This window comes from Dermacentor silvarum, chromosome 6 (assembly GCF_013339745.2).
Source record: "Dermacentor silvarum isolate Dsil-2018 chromosome 6, BIME_Dsil_1.4, whole genome shotgun sequence".
NCBI lineage: Eukaryota > Metazoa > Arthropoda > Arachnida > Ixodida > Ixodidae > Dermacentor > Dermacentor silvarum.
The window spans coordinates 1,609,500-1,634,857 of NC_051159.1; the positions used below are offsets into that span (position 1 = coordinate 1,609,500).

Genomic DNA, 25,358 nt, shown 5'->3' on the forward strand with positions numbered 1-25,358 from the left:
GCTTCTGTTGAACGCATTGAAGTACTTTTTGTGGCCAAGTATTTCTGAAATAGCCTATTTTCGCTTCAGATGTCTTTCTCCACTTCGGTAAAAAGTGGTTCAGGGCCCGTTTAATTACATCCCAACTTAGAACTAGTCACCAAGTGTCATAATGGCGGTCCGTAGGACCGCGACGTGTCCTTGCGATGGGGATGGCTGCTGTGTGTTGGTCTGTACAAATCTCTTGTGCGCTCGAAGTTAGAATACGCCGCTGCAATCTGGAACCCTCATCACGCAAATTTAAGTAGGTCTCCAGAACTAATCCAGAATAACGCAGCACGTCTCATTCTTTCTAACTGCCAACGTACATCAAGTATAACAGCAATGAACCAATCTCTATCACTGTCATTTCCATCACTGTGTCGTAAGTATTTCCGCCTTTCTCTTCTTAAGGTTTTCTATCATTCATCACTATGTACCGAGATTATCACGCCACCCACTTGATGCCCGTCAGGGATTGACCATAAACGCAAAGTTAAAGGCATTTTCTGCAACACAAACGTATTTTATTTTTTCTTCGTACCGCACACAACTATCTATTAGAATCACCTACCTGACGACATTGTTTCCATTTCTGATCAGTCACTTTTTTGTCATTCTTTTTCTGCGCAGCTACATTGTGATATCTCTGCTTAATCTTCTCCTAGCTGTATCTCTCCTCCCCTTTCTTTGTCTTTTACATGTGTAGCGATTCCTGCAGTTTGTGTTGATTGTTTTTCTTTTCTTTTCTCCCTCATTTTGCAATACTTATTTTACGTTTATTTTTTGCAACTAATATTGCATAAGATGCAGTGTTTGTTTTCTGTTCAGTTCAGTTATTTTTGCTTTAGTTGCTTCATTTTATATATTGTCACCCACTCCCCTCTGCAGTGCCTCGGCGATTGAAGATATCGAAAAAAAAAAAAGCCGGCAGATTCCACGCCCTGCGGGAATCGATGTTATGCGAAGCAGAGTGCGGGGAGCCGACCAAGTTAACGACCATGAAAGCACCAAGGCGTAGGCGGCTGTTTCATGACCTACATGACACGCATGTCATGGCAGTCATGTCATGACATGATTAACACTAAAAAACAAGTGACATGGGTTCGGACATGGGTACTAAGTGAAGGAAACACTAAAGTATGACGGTAGAAGTCCTAGTCATGAGCATGACTCCGCAAAAATTAAAATTTTTGAGATGAAAGAAAACTATTTCACGCCCAAACTTGAGCATTACAATTTTATCTACGTGCCGGTACGCTGTGATGAATGCTGCTTCTGCAAGCACCCGAACCAGCAGCAGACAGTTCTTCGCTATCTTATTTTATATATTATTTTTTGCGACACGAATACAGACATCACACACGGAGAACACAACGCACAAGAGTGTGTGGTGTGTTGTCTGTGTAGCGTCTGTTTTTGTGCTGGTAAATGTAATGAATAATACACTGCGCCATCATGTCAGGGAACGAATCCTTTTATATTACCTTTATCTCTAGCGGTAAAACAGAACAATGCGTTCTATTTGGTTGTTTTCAGCCATATGGTACGACGCGCTTGTTAGGTGCCTTCTGAGTTGTTCTCGAAGAAAGTTTCTGTTTCTTCGGACACAAAAGTGGTGATCCGTTGTCGCTGAGTAGCTTTGTTTGGAGGTCCGATTTATACAAAAAAGTTACGTTGCCACATAAGATATTAGATACTGCAAACACTGGAGATGAATTGCAACAAGTGATTCAGGACCTTAACCGAAGAATTGCAAGAGTGGGGTTGAAGCTAAATATAAAGAGGACAAAGGTAGTGTTAAATAGCCTGAGAAGGAGACAAAAATTCACGCTTACCATTCAGCCTCTAAATCAGTTCTCAGTTCCAGGTCAATTACTCGATCATAGGTGACCGTGCTCATGAGGAGAGAATTTAGAGAAAAGAATGACAATGGGGCGAATCGCATATGGCCGGCATTTCCAAATCATGACCGGGAGCTTACCGCTATCGTTGAAAAGAAAAGGTACAGATTAATATGCAAAAGACAAAGGTAATGTTCAATAGCCTCGCAAGGGAACAAGAATTCAGGATCGCCAGTCAGCTTCTACAGTCTGTAAAGGAGTACGTTTATCTAGGTCAATTACTCACAGAGGACCCTGATCACGAGAAAGAAATTTACAGAAGAATAAAATTGGGTTGGAGTGCATACGGCAGGCATTGCCAAATCCTAACTGGGAGCTTACCACTGTCATTGAAAAGAAAAGTGTACAATCATTGCATTCTACCGGTGCTAACATATGGGGCAGAAACTTGGAGGTTAACAAAGAAGCTCGAGAACGAGTTAAGGACCGCACAAAGAGCGATGGAATGAAAAATCTTAGGACAAACGTTAAGAGACAGGAAGAGATCGGTGTCGATCAGAGAACAAACGGGGATAGCCGATATTCTAGCTGACATTAAGCGGAAGAAATGGAACTGGGCAAGCCATGTAATGCGTAGGATGGATAACCGGTGGACCATTAGGGTTACAGAATGGATACCAAGAGAAGGGAGCGCAGTCGAGGTTGGCAGAAAACCAGATGGAATGATGAAGTTAGGAAATTTGCAGGCGCAAGTTGGAATACGCTAGCGCAAGACATGGGTAATTGGAGATCGCAGGGAGAGGCCTTCATCCTGCAGTGGACATAAAAGAGGCTGCTGATGATTATGATCATGATGATGATGATGATGATGATGATGATAATGATGATGATTTTGTACCACAAAGTAAAGGAACTGAGTTCAAATCTGTTATCTCACAGGCCGCGAAAAAAAAGTTAAAGCTTTGCAAAGCTACTCGGTGCCATTAAAACTTGCGATTTTAGATGTTTACGTTTAGTGGCTTCCAAGAAATGTTCGTACTTATATTTCGGACTCCTAATACTACTAACAAGGTGGAGACACCCATAATACGATTAAACGAATAGTAAGATGTGCGGAGTTTACAAGTGTTCAACTCGCAATGAAGTAACGAATGAACTTACCTTGAGAGGAACGATCGGTCTCGGAGAATTCGTTCGATGAACTGCCGCGCACCACGTCCGCGTGGCCGAACGTCGAGGCCGTGCCTTCGCTCTCGTCGCTTTCATCACTGGACAACCTGCATCATGGCAGAAGGAGAAAAAGAAATCTGGTGTTCAGCGTTGCCTTCTATACGCAAACGATTTGGACTAAAGTGCGAATAATCGCTTTTAGGTTGGAACGACGAGAGAGAGAGAGAATAAACATCTTTAATGTGTAAATGCAGCTTTGGAGAGGCGTCCTCATTCCAGAATGCCTTGAGCTTGCACCGCGTCCTGGGCCCTCGCAATCAGCCGTTGCTGATCTTCGAGGTCGGAGCTGGCCAAGGCTGGAACGATGAAACCACGCTGCCCATTTCGAGTTTCTGCTAAGGTAGTGTGCATTCATTAGACAGTTTTAGTGTTGCCGAAATGGCACCACGCTAAACGCAAAAAAAAAAAATAATGGGGTCAAACAGCGCATGCTCAGAACGCTATTTCAGTTTTGCGCGTGGCGTGCGTCCGCTATTTTTCGAATATAGCGGAGACGCTAAACGCTCGCTAAGTATTTAGCGTTGCAAACATGACGGCACCCTCGGAATTAACGGCTGCCGCTTTGCCGAAATCGTCTCGTCCTGCTGCCTTGTAGGACTCGCGGATTTACAAATAAATGGTGCTGCTGGTTTTCGCTCCGGGTGTTCTGGCTTCGCTAACGGCCTACGGTCGATACGACAGCGTTGTTTTCGCTGTCGATTCTAGGATAGGCACGCTCCACATGCAAAGCGAAAGCGTAACTCTGCCTGAAAACACTTGTGAGACTGAGGCAAGAAATCTTAAAATTAATGTTGCCCAATTTATTTTATTAATAATTGTTTACGTGCTTCAATTTTTTTGAACTTACTAACAGCGTCCGATACGTCTCAAAGTTGTTACCGATTAATTTCCGTGCCGGAGCGCTCGACCATGCAGGCTCTTTTCAAGGCTTGGCGTGGATCCACACGGCCAGTTTGGTTGTCGAGCAGCTCAGTTTGCTGCTTTGACTACTCGCAGCTAGATGGCACGGCGAAGTTTCGCGCTTAGAGGCACATCGTTGTCTTCCGCTATACTAAAACTCGATCGAACAACGTTCAGCAAACATTTAGCGTGCGTAACACGCTAACGCTAACGCAAACATTTTCCACAATACTAAAACTCTCTATTGTTATGCTGTCCTTTACTGGCTTCACTCGCCTTCCTTTCTGCGTCAATATTACACTTCCGTACACAAAGCATGCTTCATAAAGTGTGTGACACAGAATGGGAATGAGCACGTGTCGAATGTGTTGAAACACGTGTTCAAAGAAACGGTGTGTTACAGAAGAAATTCTGTGCCAAAGCCCAGAAAATTTGACAGTTTATTGTCGGGTCTGTTTTTTCTAGAAACCAGTCGATTTAAAAAAGTCACAGGCCTGCGCGGCACACGCAGCACAGTCACAGCGTAAGCTGGTGGAGCACCTCAAGAGTAGCTCCAATTTGGGCACCACGCACAACAGGGTCTTCGCGACAGTCTGTTCGCCTCGTTTTGACGAGAACGATCTGAACTGTCCGCCCGGCGTCGACAGCGAGCTGCGGCTTGTAATGCTCTCTCCACAGCAGTCCGCTGAGCGCGATCAAGGCTTACAACTACAACTTACATGTCGGGCGCGCCGCGTTTGCAGGCACCTTAACTGGATGGCGCCACCATACTGGCGGATGCTCGGCAGCTTGCGAGCGCGTTGATTGAGCGCCTCGTCTGAATCGCATATCGTCGTCTGCGCCTGCGGACGCTGCATTTGCAGGCATCTTACCTAGATAGCGCCACCATACTGGCAGAGGCTCGAGTCGTCTCATCCTGCGTTTGCGTTAGCGTATTTTCGGCGGCCCGATAGCAAGGGCTTGCGTGGCTCAGTGGTAGAGTATCCGCCTCCCGCGCAGCGGGCGCGGATTCGGTACCGGCGAGAATCGGGTACTTTTTTTCGCGTTTCCGGCGATAGCGGTTACGCGGCGGCATGATCGCGACCCGAAACAGCTATTGGAATGAGCCCATAACAGCTTACGCTGTAAAATTGCATGTACCATTAAGCGCAATTCGTCTTGTGCAGATGGAGTATTCAGAAAGACAGATGCTACTTACTTGACAAATCGCAATATCAACGTAGACGATCATGAGCATTCATCATTTATAACAGTACTCTTTAGAGCACAGGCTATACCTGAAGCCGATGAGCAGTGATAAACGTGTTCTTCCGAAATATTCATCCCCAAAATCTAAATTGGCGTTCTAGTTAAGATGGTCCCGAACGGCTAGAAGGATGGTAGTGGGGACACTGGACTAGAATGGTAATGGGGATTCTTCGGGATTGTAGTCTTAGGATTTCGGCGAAGCAAACAGGGCAACACTTATTCTGCTTGAATTTTCCAAATGCGAAATACGCCCTAAAGCAAATATTTAAAAATTATACTTGAATTCGGAATTAACTATCATAATATCGCAATTTCTCTGGCACGCAGAGCGAACCCGTTGCACAGTCGGCATAGGACAAATTTCTGCACAAATTACCAAGCGCGAATAAAGCTGAATAGCATAGCGCCTAATTACCGCACACAGCTTCCTAATGCGCATACCGCACACAGCTTCCTAATGCGCATGTAGGAGCTAGGATATGAGATTTATTAACTATGTCAGTGGAGACGAAAGTTTCCTCTCTCCCTCATGCGGTGAGGGTAGAGGAAGTGGCCTTTCTGAAACCTGACGGATAATATGGACGGACCCAATAAACCTAGTTTTGAGCGTTTACTTGTTGAAGTAATACGGAAACGGCGGAGACAGAGACGTAAAAATAAATTTTGGGGTTTTACGTGCCAAAACCACGATCTGATTATGAGGCACGCCGTAGTGGGGGACTCTGGAAATTTGGACCACCTGGGGTTCTTTATCGTGCACCTAAATCTAAGTACACGAGTGTTTTCGCATTTCGCCCCCATCAAAATGGCAGGAGGTCCCGGATTCGATCTCGGGACCTCCTGCTTAGCAGTCCAACACCATAGCCACTAAGCAACTACGGCGGGTGAGACCCAGACGTGCAAGTCGTTATAACAAGAGCCAGAAGTGCTACGCGACAAAGCACACAGACGTTTTACCACAGCAATTTACTACTGTTATCTTTGTTCCTCTGATCACCTCTGTTGGTTCGTCGCAAAGAATGATAAGTATACAAGGTGAAGTCACATCTAAGAGACGAGGTCTTTGGCACAAGTTTCCAGTTTGATCTACTTAACTAATGTCGAAAGCACTAATTCAGGTTATAAGAAACCCTGTGTCTCGTTTTTGATGAGGAGTCTAATTCCCCTGTATTACGAGTTGTTTTGCTCGATCTTGATGCAGGATGCAGCTCGTCACTCGTGCTTCCATAGATGCTTTGCCATAACATCATCATGGCCGTTATCTGAGAGCACTCGCATGTCGACAAGCTGCGTAAACAATAATCGTGACAGCACGACAGCACAACAAGCGCGTCTTGCCCTGAGCGAGAAATCGATAATTGATGATTCGGTAGAACACGGTTCTCGTCAAAAGCAGAAAGATGTACTTCAGAAAAGAAGAATTTGGTGCCAGTTGGTGATGCATATTTGACTACGGTGAAGCGGCATAGATGGGGCAAAGGAAGGTGACACAGGCCGGACAAGCGCTACTAACAACTGCGCACCTTTCTGGGAATGTTTCGCTGCAGCAGGACAGTGTGCGCACGCGCCCAAGACACACTGAAACCAGCAACAAAAAGAGCAGGCAAACAAAAAAAAAAAAAAAAAAACCTTGCACTCGGCCGCGCAACGCCTGAAACAGCGAAGCTGGGCCATCGTAGCCCAGCATTTTCCGTTGGTGCGCGCGAACTTTTCATCTTATTACTCATGATGATGATAATTTCTTTTCGCGCGTCTCGGACTTACGGCCGTCACTGTGCGTTGCATAGCGCAGCTTGCAACACCAACACCGCGTTCTAAAGCCGACACCGCGTTCCAGGAGACCTGCTCCGTGAATGTGTGTGTCTCTCTCTCTCTCTCTCTCTCGCTGACACTATTCACTTCGCAGAGCACGAGTGTACGAACGCGCCAGCTGCGGACGAAGACGACGACGCTCGAACGCAATCATATGGTTCGCATAAATGCATGCTCTGCAGGCGTGGCTGTATAGCCTAGTGGTTTTGACGCTCGCTTTGAGACCTCCGGTACGCGGGCTCAAATCCCGCCCCCGCCTTGGCAAGAAAGTTCCTTTTCTTTCTTGGTAGTTTCTTGCTGGCTTAATTAACAAATTACGGCTGGCTTAAACAGTTTCGCTGTTAAAAACAGGCAAAATGGCGAAAATAGCATACAACGCGTGCACATTATTTTCATGAAACGGGCTAATTGGAAAGCATATGTGCGCTGTTAGCTGGGCACAAATGGCACAAGAGGCCTAATAAACAAAATAGATGTGAATAAAGCGGCTTAAATGTGGCTACTCACGAATCGCACTTTGTGTCAAAGTGCCACCGAAGCCACGCTAACGCACATATCGGATCCAGTACTTTCTATTAACGCCGCTTCTAAAAGCTCATGCTCTAATTTCGTCTTGCCACGACCGACAACATTCGCATTCTTCAAGCGCAGATAGCCGCCACAACTTTTGCACTATAATGCAAGACTCGAGCCTTCGCCTGATTTCGGAACCCTAAAGTGCTGTCGCAGCCTGTCGTTCAGGCACTGGCCAGATTGTCCAAGTAAACCCGACCACAGCTTAAAATAATTCTGCGCACGACAGAAGTAGCGCGTAACACATACTGATGCACGTGTTTCTTCGTACAGTATTTCCTTACTTGACTTCCCGTGACGCGTTTGCACAATTGTGCCACATTGCATGGCGCGGAAAGCCCAAGATCCACCCTATATTCTTCCCTGCGACTTTCATTAGGTTGTGCGAAAACTAATGCACATATGGCACAACTTCCAACAAACGCCTCTTCTGCGTGGTACCTACAGCGTGTGAAATGTGGTTCTGACGCAACAAAACTAAGTGGAAAGAAGAAGGTACAGAAAGAGCGCCAACTTGCAACTGAATTTATTATCTAGAAACACCCATATTTCATATGCACACGATTGACATGCCCAGAACCATGCACAGAAAAAAGATTGACAAATTACCATAGTGCATTTAAAAAATCACCGCCCAAGCACTCCGTACAGATAGTTAACCAGCGCAGCTGAAACGCGCGGACCCGGTATTTAGCAGTGGGTTAATCCCGACGCTGTATTGAAGCGTTTCTCAATTATTGGTTACATGTTTGTGTTTCTAGTGGAACAAGCGCCAATGGCGGGCGGATGCTGCTAACCACGACGCCGAGCTAACTCGAGATATCGAACGCATGCGAGAATGGTGAGCTGAGGAGGCGGCGTTGCGGGCAGAGCAGCGTCAACGTGGCAATGGCGGGAATGCGCTCGCTGGGGCCAACGCCCGATTTCCGCGCGAGTTTCTCGAGCGGCACTTTGGCTTCGGCTGCGACGAAACGTCCATGTTGAAATCGCGAAGTGGAACGCAAGCGCCAATGGCGGGCGGATGCTGCTAACCACGCCGCCAAGCTAACTCGAGATATCGAACGCATGCGACAACGTCGAGCCGAGGAGGTGGCCTTGCGGGCAGAGCAGGCATGCGTGCTTGGGTACGATTAGAACGTACTAGAATGGGGGAGTGGGTCCAGTGGACGCCTTAGCAGGCGCCCAAGGTGAAGCAAAAAAACGCGGAAAATGTGGCGGCGCTGCCGTCACCTTATTCTAAATCTCCGGCCAATGAACGTTGGCTCCGGCTGTGTCGGCAGCGCTCATTGGCTGAGGCGAGCTAGCGGGCTGAGTAGCTGTCGTCTGCTCGACGCACAGTCGTTGTTTCGTCGTTTGCGTTCTTTCCGCCGCTCTTTTTCCATTTTATTTACTACAGATCGGTGGAGCATGATCTCAGTGTTATCGCCACCGAATATCCGCCTGTCAAAGCTCCATGCAGCTGTGGTAGGGTCTCCGACGCGACGAGCGTCTGGGCGGCGAGTGGGGCCGCTCATTCGGGAGAAAGCGACGGTGGCGTCACCTGGATTTTCAATAAAAAAGCCTCAGCGCAGAGCCCTCGTTGGACCCACTCCACCAATCTAGTACACTCTAGTACGACGCAGAGAACGACGTCACTAACGGCGCTGCCAATGGCACGCGCGCTTGGGCGCGACGTAGAGAAGGACGTAACTGACGGCGCAGCCAATGGAGACGTTTAGCGAAGCATGGGATGAACGGTTTTTTGTTTCGCCTAACCATATACAGCTTTCGCTGTAAAATTGGCATTTATTATTGTGCAATGAGACCAACGGGACACTGATACAAGCATCACCCTTTTTCTTTATGAAAAACGCCTCCAGCAATTCTCGTGTCAGCGTTCCCCAACTCTTACCTAGTAGACGCGTGTCCCCAAACTGCCACTCCCATTTCTCTGCTGCTGACTGGGCCCTCTGCTAACAACACCCTGCAACCTCTGGAGCAGCATCTCCACAACAGCTACCTACAACGTGCACGTTGTAGGTAGCTCCACAGCAGCTACTTACAACGTCTACCGCGGGCTCTATGCGCAGCTGACTAAGCAGCGTTTCTGTGACCGCTTGAAGTAGCGGACGTGAGAAACCCTCCTGCTTGCTACTGGGTGACCGTCTGACCGAAGCTTTCCGTTATCCTGTGCAGACAGGACCTCAAAACAGCCGACATGAAACATGATTTAATGATTCCCTTGTGATTCCCCAATGCAATTGCACTCGATGTCCTGTTGCAGCGAAATTTTCCAATAAACTTTCGAAGTTTTAGCAGCGCTTGTCCCGTCTGTTTCGCCTTCCTTTGTCCCATCTATCGCGCTTCACCGTAGTTGAATATGAAGAAAGATGTGCACGTGTCAGTATGGTGCACTGACGTCATCGTGGTAGCCATGTTTTGGTACTAGCATGGTGGAAAACGACGTCACGTGAGAAATATCTACATCTCATCGTCGTCGGACACTGTCGCACTCCATCGACAGCCTTTTGGGGTCCGCGGACCACAGCTTTAAAAATCTTATTATACCGGGCAGGCATCCCGTCCTCAAGCGTGCGTTTGCGAAAGAGTGCCATCGCGGTTCACTGCTCTCAAATATTTGACTGAAAAGCCACGCTACAAGAGCATATCGTGGGAAAAAAAAAGAGTGGAACGAAATACATAACGAACAAAGGCAGGACGAAGAGAGGCGTTGGAGGAGGAAATAGTTTATTCGATATCACGTGTTCCAACTGGCAACGTGACTGCTCCCGTTCGTTTGTTTATGGATTCTGCACCAAGCATGACAGGAAAGGCCGCGCACAATGGAACGCGCGAGCGCTTCGCGATGTAACCAGAGAAGCAGCGCGCCGGCGCTGTCGACCACATTCGCGAGCTAGAGAAAGGGCTCCGCGAGAGCTGGTCCTCACCTCGGCTCTCGCTGATTAGCTGTCCATTTGCGCGGCAAGCGTGGTCGCCCGAGGAGGAGGCTCGCCCTGTAATGCGCTCGTACGGGCCGGAGGCGGGCACGCGATGCTCCCGAACGCATTATGCGTTGCCCCAGCGTCCGACGCCGAAGTCAATCCCGCGTGGGGCTCCAATCGAGCGAACCTAATGGCGCTAATTAAAGGCGCGCACGCGTCGTCGATTTGTGTGGGCCCAGCGTCTCGGCCCAACCACGGAACCAACGTTGTCCGCTGCGATTAATTCGGTGCTGCGCTTGCTCTACCAGGCTACGGAATAAAGGGACTGCAGGCCAAATGCCACTTCCTCACAGGTGCATGCTGAATGTCTCATCTTCCATTTCCTCGATGCTTCTAAGCCGCCATTAAATGCACTGGAGACCGTGTCAAGCGCGTATACACAGGGTTCTTGATATAGGATCGCCAGGGTTGATAGCAAGACGGTATGCAAAGCCTAAATTCCGTCGCACGAAACTAACTCGCACCCGAAGGAATATAATCTTGACGACGGCAATGCGTTGAATGCCTCGGCTGCCGCACTCTTTTACGATCTCGTGCCGTAATGAAAGGAGCTCCGGGAGCCTCCAAACTTGTACAAATCATCGCTAATTAACTCGTCCGAGAGGCGAGGGAAAGAGCCATTGATTCAGCTGAGCGGCATGCTGATGAGATGTTCTAACTACTGCCGTGGCCATTGTGTCTACTGCAAGCGAACGCGTGCGCCCGACCGGCGAAGATAAAAAAAAAAAAAGGGGGGGGGGGGAGAGATGGCAGCGTCCTTGTGCGTCCGTTTTTTCTGTCCTTTGAAATTTTACTTCCCGAACATGAGCATTGCTGTGTCACAAAATCATTTTCATTGCCCATGCCGGAGGTATAACATTGTACATATACAATATGAAAACTAAGCGAGCATAAATATACACTGTTTCCGTTGTCAATTAACAAGAGAACGTCGGCTTTTCATTCTTTCTATTGACTACTTGACTTTCTGCCGCAGCAGTGATTGTTGAGATCTTAACAGGTCTGCCGAAACTTCTACATACCTTTATTTAAGCTCCACTAGAAAACACTGCTGGTTTCTATATCGTAGCTGAGAGAAATGAGTGTATGTTTATAACAAAGGTGGAAGCGCTGCATCGTTAGCAGGCGTTATATTTTTATGCAGTTTCAAATTATATGGAAATTCTATAAAGGCAGTTGAAGCTATGTGCTGTTTGTTATCACAACCGGTTTTTCTCGTGCTTTATAGCGATACTACCACCATATGTAATCGCCGCCGCCACATTCGGTAATAAAAACACCGCATGGTAACGATCATGATGAAACACAATACAGACTGTCCAACTATATGCATAAGCACAACATTGACAAGTTGTGCAAGAATCTCAGTCTCCAATAACTCGTAAAGTGCCCGTTGTGCTACGCCGTGCGGTGTCCGAAGCAGTCGTATCAAGCAGCACCAATCAGAGAGATAAGTGAAAACCTCATGACAAAGATTCTTGGTCAATCGCCTTAAGTGAGTAGAGAGTGAGTATCTCTAAGTTCAGCCCCATAATCTACATAATCATTAGCAGCACTAGCAACAAAAACAACAGGAAAAAAAATCGTAGAATGTTCTCAGGGAGTTATCTGAATGATGTAGGAACGACGTGGTGTTGGGTGATCATACTCAACACTGCTGGTAATCCTAGCACTGCTCAGCGACCGCGGTCGTCCTGGCGCCATTACGGTAAATGCGACAGCGCTGCGGCGACACGAACTGCTGCGGAAGGTGGCGCAACGTGAACTGATGAGTGATGAGGGAAGCAAACTACTGCAGGTGGCGGCGCCAGGTGCGCTAATGACGTTCCGATCCGAAGCCACGGCTGCTCCACAGTTCTGGCTTACTAAAGGCTTGCTTAGCGCGTGCCTGATTGCACACGTCACGTGGTCAAAGAGACGCGCTCGTGTCACTGCTTGCGCATTCGTCATCTGCTTCTTCCATAACTGGCGGAAACATTGCTGCTGGCTCTATACCTTGAAAACGATCGTCTTACGCGAAGGACGGACAGACCCTCGGACAGAAAACTGTCCGAGCGTCAAAAGAGCACGCACAGCAGACTACTGGGACCTTGTAGAGTCACAACCGAATTGCTATCGTAGCCGTTTCTTTCGAAAATTTGCAGTAGCCAGCCTGCAAATAAACGACACGCTTCAAAAAGATGCACGCATATGTCTAGCCCGTATAAAAGCTTACCCACTCACTACCATTCCCAGCGCCTGTAAAAAAATTTTCGCAAAGGCAGTAATTATTCCATACACGTTATACTTATTTTCTTCCCATTCCCGCTGGATTTGATCTCGGTGGCTTTAATAGCTATCCCTTAGCTACGAGCTGAATCCTGCGTTGTTCGTAAAACACAATTAAAACGATCCAATTTACTTGCATACATAATTTAGTCGTAAGTCTGTAATTAGTCCACACACTTTGACTTTCGCCTACACATTACCCATAACCTGCCAACTGGTATACCGTGTAAACCTACTACGAACTTCCTATACCGCAGTTATATACCCCCCCCCCCCCCCTCCCGCCCAGTCCCCCCTGCCTGGCCACTACAGCGTACCTCATAAGAAAATCGTAGTTCTTCCACACGAAATCCCATATATTATTCTTTGAGATTTGTCATGACATTCGCCCTATTTTCGTTAAGTTTGATTTCGGTCGCGTCTGATCTCGGCTGCGGGCTAGATTTTGTGCCGCGCCGAAAAGAAGCTGATAATGCTCTGGAGCAATAGTGTAGGTGACTTGCTGAAAAAGCTGCAACTACCGCACGCATTTTTAAATTTTTAACAGATTACCCGTAAGGTGCCCCTTATTTCTACGAAATATAAACAAGGCGTCTTGGATTATTCACTAAGAACACAGGATAAACAAACTACGAACCTTGTTTAACTTATAAAAACGGCAAAACAGCGTGGATTCAGTAATTATTTGCAGAGATTTTAATTAAGCGAGAAAGGTGAAAGTTTCACTTGCCATTACATTGAGCCCTCTCCCAATTGGAACTCGGTGATTTGTATAGTTATTTGATGACTCTGCAAAGCATTGTGGGTTAAGCTACAAAGAATAAACATCTATCGAACGCTACTCAAGACATCCTTCCTATTTCAACGCAATATTAGCAACCTATCCTAGCTCACCCTAGGAATCCGGGAAACACGCTTTGTACAATACATAAAAAATGGGAGTAAACAAGCATTTAGTAAATTCTTTTAAAGCACGTAAATTACCTCAACACTTCAAACTTTCTGTATGCGTCACCTATGACATGGTCCCCGTGCTCTATAAAGATAAATAAATCTCTATAAAGATTTCCTTAAAATACAAACTTAGTGCGTGATCTATATTTTTACTTTTTTTAGAAAACCGTGAAAGTTGGCGAATAACGTTTTTGATTGCTTCTAGTGGCACTACCAGCTTCGGCGTAAAATTGGCAGTGTCGACCGAAGCCCGAACATTGAAAGCGATAGCAAAGTTTAGAGCAACGCTCGAGCGCCTCAAACTGTGTTTAGCACGCGCCGCGGTGGCTTAGCGGCTACAATGTTGCGCTGCTAAGCAGGAGATCGCGGGATCAAATTCCGGTTGCGACGGCTGTGTTTGGATGGGGGCGAAATATAAAAAAAGGCCCGTCTGTCGTGCATTGGGGGCACGTTTAAGATCTCCTGGTGGTCAAAATTAATCCGGAGTCCTCCACTACGGTGTGCCTCATAATCAAAATCGTAGTTTTGGCACGTAAAATACCCACCCCATAAAAAAAAAAGAAATTTGTTTAGCAGTACGCAGTGGCGAATTCACACGACGCTGAAGGCGAGGTAACTACTGCTGCGGAGCTGGAACAGAGCTGTGGCAGATACCAGGCGAGCCCCAGCGTAGGCGCGATGAATTCTTTATCACTAAAAGATTTCTGCAACATTGTTGCACGAACAGCTCCTAGCCCCCAACATATCCTGGAATGTAAGTCAGCATCGATGCCTGCTCCCCTATTTCCAGGTCTTGTCAAGTCGGGCTTGACGTTCATGTCAGCATTTATTTGCACCATAACTCAATTTGCGTTTCGACCACGCCACCTCATAAACGTAGCCGTATCCGTCGGTCAACTTTGTGTAGATCAAGAAAAACGATGCATTAGTGCACATATCTTGCAAAACTTTCCTAAATTCCACACATCTTGAGCGAGCGCGACGCCAAGGTAAAGCAAACACGTGCAAAATAACGGCAGCCTGCCATTTTCGAATACTGCGCAACATCGGAGGAGTTTAGACAACTGGTCGCAAATGTGTGAGGCGCAACAGAAACGAATGACGCGTTATGCGTTTCCAGGCGCACTATACACAGTGATGCACGCCCGAAAGCGCTTCTACAGAAAGCCGGTCAGAAAGAGCTTCAGAGTCGCGCTTTATCGCCCACACCCTTCGGTGTGTGCAGCTGGAGCTAGGGGCCACGGCACTCGTCTGCTGGTTATCTCTGGGCAAGCCGGTTCCCGCCGCGGCCGAGCTCTGCGTTCTGTTCAATTCCGAGTGTGCCCAGCGGAGTCGCTCCAATGGATGGTAGAATTAATTAAGCACGGGCTGCCGGGGGGTGTCGGCGAAAGAAAGCGAAGAGCGGTCTGCGCCCGGCTTCTCTCCCTCTGAATGAAACCTATCGCGCAGTGTGCGTCGAACAATTTGAGAGCCAACACTGCGCGCGCTCGCGCATGCCACTTCAGTTTTAATGACTGGGCCGTTTCTGGCGCACGCCGGGTGGTTGGAAACCGTTCTAGCAAAATCAAATACACGTGCGCTCCGGGGTGCTCAACTGGGAATTAGAGGGCCTTTGGGCCTCTCACCCTTCTTTATTTCGTCTTAGAACGATAAAGTGCTTAATAGGAGGCGTAACAGGAGGTGCGAGAGAACAAAAAGAAGAAAAAAAAAAAACCTGAACATACGAGGTCTTCCGGGTGTGGGTGCCCTAGCGGAAATGTACAGCCTGACATTTCTGCCGCATTCCAACGCCGCGGCATAGCGCGTGCACCACACTCAGCGAGGCACGCGCACGCGAATTGGTGACATTGGGGATTCTGCCTGTTTTGTAGGCAGAAGGTAGGCGTTCGGAACTTCGTCACATTAAGTAACTTGATTACTCTGGCGACAACAGAGATGAACGGTTCATGTGCATGTGACGTTATATTCTGGCTAACTACGAAGCAGATTACACAGAAGCTTACACAGTTTGTACTTGCGCAATTTCACCATTCGGCTGTGACTACCTCGTTCTCTCAGTTTACTAATACTATTCACATGGTGAGTACTGTACTGAGCCCTATATGTGCCCTCAGCGGATGTTTCTGGCTGCGTTCTGCCGCTGCTATCGCATCCCATTGCCAAAGCATTTTATTGCGATAGCAATTATATGGACACTCCGAGCGCATTTCTGCCTTCGCCGTGATGTTCCGTTTTAAAGTCCAAACACAATAACATTGTCACCGCGTGCCGTACGCTTTATGTGCGAGTGAAAGCTTGCGAGGGTCAGCCGACGATCGCGGCTCAATCTCGCGCGCGCGAGAGAGGGAGGCGGGGTGGATGCGCACCATCTGTCGCGCGCGAGGCATTGGGGGGGGGGGGGGGGGAGAGGGAGGTGTGTGTATGTGGCGGGGCCGTTCTACACAGGCGGCTGCTCCTTACGGTGCGGCCGCGCGGGCGCCCTATCTTGACCGCGATCTGCGACGTTGGCAAAGTGCGCGCCTGCGCGGGCCTCATCTGCAAAGCGATCTGCGATGTGGACAAAGTACGTCACGCCGAGTGCCGGTAGCTTCGTATGCGCTGTGCTTTCGACGTTTGGTTCACGTTGAAGCGAGAGACAGTACGAAGATCAATTTGCTCTCTGGTGCTGCCACGCTTCCTCACTTCAGCGCTTTGACAGGAGTTTACCTGCGGGCGCGTGACACCATGCTTGTTAATTTAGTTAGTAAGCGAATGTTTGCAAGTTTATACGGCCAATAAAACTATTATTCTTGCTTCGTATGGCTGTCTACTAATTTGATATCGCAATCGATGCTTCGCCTTTCGGGAAAAACTGAAACTTTTCTTTATTGATAATACACGTCCACTGTCTACCTTGAACGGTGTATAGTAAGTTTATCCCAGAAAGAATACCTTCCAAGGGGCGAGTGCTGTCGCTAAGTGCAATTAATGCACAGTTGAGACCTGTAAGTTGCCATATCTTTGCACCTTCACAATGCTAATATTGAGACGATGTACTTTTCAGACAGACCCAATAGATGCAGCTTATGCAACTGAAATACTATTTCATTCAGGTGAAAATGCTCTTCGGCCGAATTACTCAAGTTTAAGCCAACCCCTCACATGGTATCACCGGGCAAGTAGCGCGCTTCGGTAGTCCTGCAGCCTCTTTATTCCCTCGCAAAGACCCTACGTAACTAATGTATTTACCCTTCGCAACTTAGAAGAAATTTCCCCATGTACGCTTCTGGATTCCTATTTGGGTACATTGGCAATCAGCTTTCGCTAGCTACAAAACGCGCTCGCACAAGGTATAAAATTGGAGGACGCTTAGGCTTCGCCTTTAAGAGTAGAGCGCGATAGCGTTATTTGGACCCGTTTGCATCGCATCGTTCGAATGAAGTAGGCTTCATTTACTGCAACACAGAACGTGGGAAAGCCAGCTTACAAAGACCAAGCTTTAAGTAGGCTTCACTTTTAAACAGAAATGCATTGCTGGGAAGACGTTTTTCCAGGGGCAATATAAGCCGCCTTATATTAAAATGTGAAGGCCCTAGCACCTTTTCTCATTATTTTATTAATTGTTTGCTATTGCCCCGACACGCGCGCGTGTCCAAAACGCATTTCTCAGACCAAGTCCCAATTTGACTGGATGGATGGATGGATGAGGCTGAACCCTTTAAACCAGGCGGTGGCATACGCCACCTAGCCATGACTATTAACATATTTTGTACTTTGTGGTGGGTGAAATTTCACCCCTGCCTTGATTTTATCCACCAATCAGATAACCTCTGTTTGGTTATTTATACCCGCTTAAAGTCTATTTTGCCTTCACTGTCTCTAAATCTCAATGCTTTGAAAAAATGCCGAAGATGCCCGCGCCATCTGGATAAGATTTTCGCAAGTAGGCTCCTCGAGTGAGGAGCCTACTTGCTGGCAAAAGAGGTTTGTGTGTAAGTTTCCTCGTAACAGAATTGTGTTTTCTCGTACACTCAAACAACAGTTCAACGCCACCATGTCTGTAGGTTGGGCTTAGTTTTATACTTTAACCATTTTTCTGACGGATTTCACTGTGAGAAATTCAATTTTTGTTGACTAACACCTTACAACACGACGAAGGGCCTGCGCGGTCAGGGTGGTTCGGAATTATTTTTCTCCTGCACTAACACCTTGCGCAACGCGAAGGGCCTGCGCGGTCAGAGTGGTTGCGCATTATTTTCTCCGCCACGGACGCCGACATGCACGCCGACTCCGGATTTTGTGCTACACGGGGCCCTTAACGCTGTCGCGTTAAAAAGCCCGACGCTACGACAGCGATAACCAGAGTTGTACTGCGTGCAGTACAAGACTCGCAGTGTTTCCTACAGTGTCAATACAAGTTCTAATAGGTGCGCGAACATTCCGCGCACTTCTGCCCAGCTTTGTATCCTGTTTGTGTAGTCTACGAGCGTGAAGATTTGGGCTTTTGCTGTAGCGCAATAAACACACGGATGCAGTTCCTGTTCTTCTCTGCGTCCGTTGATTTATTGCGCTACACCAAAACCATTAAAAATGTTTGTGTATATGTAGATGCTGTAATATTTTGACACAAACGCTACAATTTCTACAGACATTTATATGTGTTGGCTCATGAACGATTTCTGTAAGCTACTACAGTTTCTAAATGCCAAGAGTCTCCCAGCTTTTACTGAAATACATGTCCAGCTGTTCAAAAACCTCCAGTTGAAGTCGATCGAAGACAATGTCTTCTTGGGTCAGTTGTGGGTGAGAACGGAACGAAGTCTCTGCGCGCGGCACTCTATCGCGTCAGCCCTTGCGAGATGAAACTAGGACGAGCGTTTGACTGCTTAATTGTCTTGCCTGCGCTATCTTCTGGACCAGCACATATTTTCAGACTGCGCATACCCACGGGAATGAACGGTTAAACTGCATTGCCTTGAGGATTTGCCCCAATGTTTAGACCACACTATCTGCATTTTTAGAGTGCACAATCTCCGAGACCGGTACACGAAGGAGGCTAGAAACACGCATGCCTGATGCGGGAAAGTGGAGATTACTCGCTACGAAAGATATTGCTACGCCAGTGGGAGAGCCGAAAGAGAGAAGAGGAAGAGGTCGAAGTTCGCTTGTCTTGGAGGTCGTACGTATTCCCAAATTTATGTTTGCCGTATTTTACAAATCTCCTTGGTCATTGCTCTGTCGAATTACCTGGTTCTTGGCCAATCACCCAGATTGGGTAAGTGACACTACCACCAAGGCTCTACATCTACATCTACAGCGGCTCGGTGTCGGCGCGGCTAGCCTTTCAGCAAATCGTCTTTAAAATAAACCCATCGTATCGTAAAGATATTGCCTTTAAAAAAACACATTGCGATGCCACGTATTGTGAAATCAAGCCTTGGTGTACCGGCAAGAGGAAACGGTGCATTTCGATTTACTTTGTTTACAAACACGCAGTCCGAGCAACAGCCCAGGCACCTAGGCAGCGGAAAAACGTGGAAAAGCGCCGGCACCAACCACGGCATGCCCTACGCCTGCGGACACCGCAAAGTTCTCGCACGACACCTCGTTCCTATAATGGCAAATGCAGACGCATTTCTCCTTGACGCCTTTGTATGGGTGGCGCGTCGTACCGCCACCGAGCACCACAAAAACGCACAAAAGGACAAAAAAAGCGCTATCTATTCACTTTAAGGAAAAAAGGTGAGATTGTGGCCGATCGGTCAGAGCATCGGGCTGTAGTGCTGGGAGACCGAACACGCGATACTTTTAAGTGTCAACTATTCGGCAAGACAGCAGCAGCCACCTCATTAGCCTGAGAGGGTTGGTACTTGGCTTTAAAAAAATGAAGCCAGAATCAAAAGATTACTTTTGCTCGTACCGCAGGCCAGGCCAGGCGAGGCTATTAACAGACGCCTGTTATTGCCTGGATCCGTTCATCCTTGAACGAATGCCAACAATTCGTTACAGCTAACTCAAATTCATCATTTCTCTATGACGCACCGCGGTAGGTTCACTTCTCTTTTAATTATATAATAATGGCCTCCCGCTTAACAGAACTTCTAAGATCAGAATCTTCGCCGATTGCTGCGTACGGTATCGCTCAGCATAACTAGTGCATCCCATGTTCGTTCCCTACAAAATGACATGGCGCGAACATTGAGTAATTTCCCAAAATGTTAAAAAGACCTAAATCTATCTTTTCACCGCCGGCAGTACTTTTCTTCTTCTCCCTGTTATATTTACAATCGCCCGGCAGCTCCTGCCTACAGGCCCTACACACTTAAATATCTTGGGCTTCAATTTTCCCAGACCTGACATGGACTCGCCATCTCATTGAAATTACGAAATCCGCCAATCAAGTAATAGGATGCCTTCACCGTAACCTCCCACTTGCCACCCCTTCAGTGAAACTCCTTGCTTACAAGACTTTCATATTAACCAAATTCCAAACCCTGGATTTGATTCAAAACCGTGCAACTAAATTTGTTTTCGGCAGTTATTCCTATCGCGCTAGCTTCTAGACACTATTAGAACTTCCCGGCCGGATTGCCGTGATGATCGACCACCTTCTATTCAAAGATTCTATAAATATTGACGATACTGAGTGATGTATCATGTTTACGGCCATTTTAATACACACCCCACATGTAATGTCCTCAGGCATTTGAGATATGAATAAAATAAAGAATAAAATACAGAAATATCCACAATGCCTCCCAGAGTCCTGAACTAGTCATTGAATCAGCGAGATTAACGGCATGTTAGAGGGGTCGTGTCGAGAAAGTTTAATCTTTCTAGTCTGTGTGCTTTGGAGATAATTACTGAATACTCGTTCTCTGTGTATTTTTATGCGTTATATCAATTTCGCAGAAGGTTTCAGCGTTGTCTCTCGTCAACTAAATGAGTCACCTTGTTTGCATTTGCTGAGAATAAGGGGGAGGTTATGGGTGATGTGTAGACGAAGTTCAGTATCTACGGAATAATTGCAGCCTAGCAGTAAATTACGTATGCAAGCGATGCAGCGCGTTTTAAGTTAGTTTTATGAACAGTGCACAATTTATCCCCCTGCTCTGAAAAGTCTTTACACCAAACACAACCGAGAGAAAATCGGAGGAATATTATCTTGAACTTTCCACAAATTAAGTGTAATGCACAATTTTAACTTTCTACTTCACGACCTCCGCATTGACCTTCGCACATTTTCTGAAACACTTCTAATAAAAATGTCTTAATCTTTGGTATTTATCTGCATACCAACGTCACGCTTTAAATGAAGTGCACAAGTCTTTGAGCCACTGGGTTCAATGATTATAAAGGGGCTACAGATATTGTGCTTTCAGTGCAGTCGTGTTAGTCGCAAAAGAAGGCACTGTGTCCTCAATAAAGCCAATTCTAAGGCGCAGTCTAGGGATAGTAATGGTAAAATCAATAGTATTAAATTGCCCTGCAGAAAGTTCGTTGTGACGAACACTGAATCAGGGTCCGTTGCAGGTTGTTTCTGTGTATTCAGATGTATCATTAAAAATCGCGTATTGGTTTTCTACGAAAAGACGTCGAAATTGCACAACTTATGCAAATTAGGCTCCAATCTTGGATAAGTTACTGTGCTCTTGGGAAACGGAGTGGAAAATACCTATAGTGGTATCAAGAGCATGAGTGCCAACTGCTTGTCTCCGACCACTGAGCTTAGTGGAAATAAACCTTAACACATTACAATCACAGCTTACTTTCCATCCCTTTTTTTACCAGACATTTCGCCATCGAATTCAATATCACCTAATCAGGCGTGAAACAATAAAACAAAGTTGAGTTGTGTTGTGCTCATACTGCTCGCTGTGGTCATTGCTTAGCATCTCGAATTTCATATTGCTGTGCTGTTCCAAGTCACTCGGCATATAGCATTGCTCATTGAAATGGCAGTTGGCGAGATAGAAGTTAATTTTGAGCTTTATTTTACCATTCAAGTTCCTGTGACTAGCGTAACTGTAAGAAGTGAAAGTTTACGTATTAGCGCTAGTATAGCCGCAATGGACAGCGAGACATACGCATGTGTGAACCGGACTCCTCCTCTCTGCGACTGCATCAACCGACTTTTTTTCGCACTATTATTTCGCTTAATGCTCGAGTACATCAATGACACGGCGTCAAGCCCTTTCAATGCGAGAATCATAGTGGTCAGATGCAACAATCTATGCAGAGCAGACAAATGTGTCAGACCTCCAGTAGGCCTTTCCATGTTTCTCACTGTGATATGAAACTGCTCAGTTCATGATCCACCCAGAAAAGATCATAAAGTTGCTGTTCTTCCCTTATAATTGTAAGTGAAAAAAATGGCCTGCGTTTTTCGTTCACTATAAACGCAGTGAAGTTATACTCATTTCGCAAGACCGAGTCGGGCAAGTCTGCCCTTTGGCGCTGGGGCCAATACGTATTCGAAGTGAGCCGAGCCCGACGACCACTTTTTCGCTTCAGGCACGGCTGCTATACTCGCCAGCGAGAGACAGCGGCTTCAGTCGGGCTCTTCCTCGAAAAAACCACTGACGGAGAATGGAAACCCGACCCCAAAGCACAGATGGCAACAAGCGAACGCTTCTCTTCTTCCCGAGCTCGCGTTTCTTCGCTCTGGCCTCGGGTCCTTTTTTTTTTATCCTTTCTCTTCGGTCGGCTGCTTCGCTCAGATGCCAGGGCGCATGCGCCGTGCGCCAGGAATGCTCCGATCGATGATGCTTGCGAGCGCCTTGGACACGGTTTCAGGGCCCCTTATCTGGAGCGTTTGTTAAATCCATCCCATCCGGAGAGAGGATGCCGCGCGGAGTTCGGTCGTTTGAGAGTCCGGGCGCAGGATCACAGCGCGGACTTCCTCATTTCGTTTCATTGCATTTCGAATCCGTTTCACGAAGTGGCTGTCAACTCACATTTCAACTTCTTTTGTCGGGAAACATTCGTCCTCTCATTTTTCGAACCGCGCAGTGCTAACACTGAACATCAAGTCATTCCGATGGTGTGGACGTTAAAATCAGGTCTTCAACTTCAGAGCGTTATCAATTTACGAGCTATTGAGTATCACTCCAGTGTTCTTACTTTTCATAATTCTTACTCTCTGTCTACGATCACTTTGTTTTGATTTTGCGGAACTATGCTACACTCGTGAAAATCCTTTCACATGCCTGTGCTGTTTTTCTGCAGGATTCATTGTGCCATCTACACTATGGAAGCTGCCAGAGGTGAATTATCCATCAATATGTTGAAAGCCGTTCTGATAGTCGGTAGTCGGTATTGAGTGTGACCTTAACCAATGGGACATCGGAAACACTGCTTTTAGCGTAGGGCACTACAAGCAAACTGCGCAAAGTGAACGCTGATGTTACATAAAGACACTCAACGTCTTTTCAGTACAGCCATTATGCGCCACTTTCGCTCTTTCGATCAGTTGAAGACGTTTTTTTTTTTCCGAGAACGTTTACAGGAGGGATCAGTTCAATGAATGTACCAAGTGTTTCAATTGTGTAGCTTGTCAGCCATTTTGTCTTTGTTTTCTTTTTTGCTCTAGCATGCCTATACCCGATTGAGGTCGGCAATGTCTAGTGAATAAATAAGTGTATTCCAGGACGAAGCTGTAGAATATGCTTTAGTGAGGTTATAAGCTACTGCTGCTTGAGCCCCGCAAAACTAAACTGACATTAAATAGGCAGTTTTATTTTATTCACAAAAGGATTGTTCGGTAGCGAGATAAATGTTTACGTGTCAGGTACATAAAAGGTTCTGATGTTATTCTTACACATTCTTGCCCCACTGCCTTTTCCTACATTTACGCATTCAGTTATATTGTTTGTCTAGCTGATACGTGCTCTTGTTTTTTGCTGTCACGCGAATCAGAATAATAAGGTGTGGGTGGGTTCCTGCCAAGCCTCTATTTATACATAGAGGTTCCATCATCTTCTTGATGGAAATGAAATATAGTTGTGGTGCATTGTATGAATAACCATAGATCATGGTCTGCAAGCTCTGAAAGCGATCTTGAAAAACCTGCATTTAATTATTCAAGGTTCCGTCACGTATGACGCTTCATTTTTTGCCTAGTTGCCGTTTATAATTAACCATTACGTCTAGATATTGGGATCAAACAGTTGCTACAAAACCGAGGATAATGAATGAGAAGACACAGGAGGCTGTTTCATAAAAAGTCGCGTTATTAGCTCGTTTAAGTAGTTCTTAGTCACCGACCACACTACAATTATTGTCGGTGGATCCAATGAATTAGCACATGGAGACCATTGTCCCCAACCAAAAGAAAAAGAAAGAAAAGCCTGTTACGGATGTTCTCTTATAACAGTTTGTTAATACCCGAAAAAATTTAGAGTATAAGACCAGGAAATAGCGTCTTTCTTCTGCTGGTCTCGTTTCACATTGTTTCGCGTCCCGAGAAACCATAGGAAACATAAACCACGTCACGCAGCAACAAGCAGCGATATGATCTCACGAGTATAGGACAAAATTAGGGTCTTATTTCTGCGTGAGAACGGCAATGTGCCGGTCCCTATCGGCATACACCGATATCATCACGCTCGTTTGTGTTCGTCCAACCAAGCTCGGTCGTAATTCGGTCATGTCACTTTTTTCTATACGTCGCGTCGCGCACTGTTCGTGGCCTTCTTTTTAAACGATAGACATGTCACACAAGTTTACCACAAAAATATTGCTCTTCGTAGCTTATGAGCTATCGTTTATCCACATTCTAAGCCGCTGTTTCACATTATAGTTGAAATAATGCTTAGATACATAGATTAAAAGAGCTATGTCTTTTTTTCAAAAGCCTGGCCGCAACTTGATACATTCTAGCACGGTATCTACAGGGAAGGAAAGCACACTGTAGAAAATTACTGAATGCAGACAATGATAACATTCGGCATAAATACGATCATTATTTTTAAAAGAATACTTTGCCAGAAGTGCGATTGTACGCCTCTTTTTTGTGTCACTAACATTCTCGCCCGGAATCTTAATCCTTTTAATCAAGATTTTTGAGGCGTTCACACTTTGTTGGTTTCAAGATGACTCTAAGCGAGACATTCATTGCACTAATAAATGAAAAATATATATTTTGCATTCATGCGGCCCCCGACTTCAAGACATTGTACTCTGTGAACACGTTTCTTGTGGTGTGCCTTTGTATTGTTCTTGTTTTTTCTTTCTTTTTCGTATTGGCTGTCATGTTTTTGCTGTTTGTCCGCTAAGTGGCACGTATGAAAGGTTTTATATGAGGCAGTGTACAAGCGCCGCTCAAATGAGGCAATGAAAAGTGACATGAGTTGGGTTTATTTTTAAGCCAGGAAAGCACAGAGGAAGATTAGTTTTGAAGGAAGACAATGTACGGAGAAGAAAATTATCGGCTAAAGTGCACAAATATATTTACCTCAGAAGCGGGGACATGGAAAGGAGGGAGAGGGCAAGAAAGTTGGCAACCATGTACCGCGTAAGTGAAAGTGTAAATAGACAGCCAGGAATCAAT

At 46.4% G+C, this 25,358-nt stretch overlaps 1 protein-coding gene across 1 annotated transcript in view; it reads right to left on the minus strand.

The window, feature by feature from the left end:
- Positions 1 to 3,041: 3,041 nt before the first annotated feature.
- The window catches only part of LOC119455852 (TBC1 domain family member 5-like), a 228,674-nt gene continuing 206,357 nt past the window's right edge, over positions 3,042 to 25,358 (minus strand). Inside the window, exon 8 of the mRNA XM_049668625.1 lies at positions 3,042 to 3,139. The gene's annotated coding sequence lies outside the window, so the exon portion shown is untranslated. The remainder of the gene's footprint in view (positions 3,140 to 25,358) is intronic.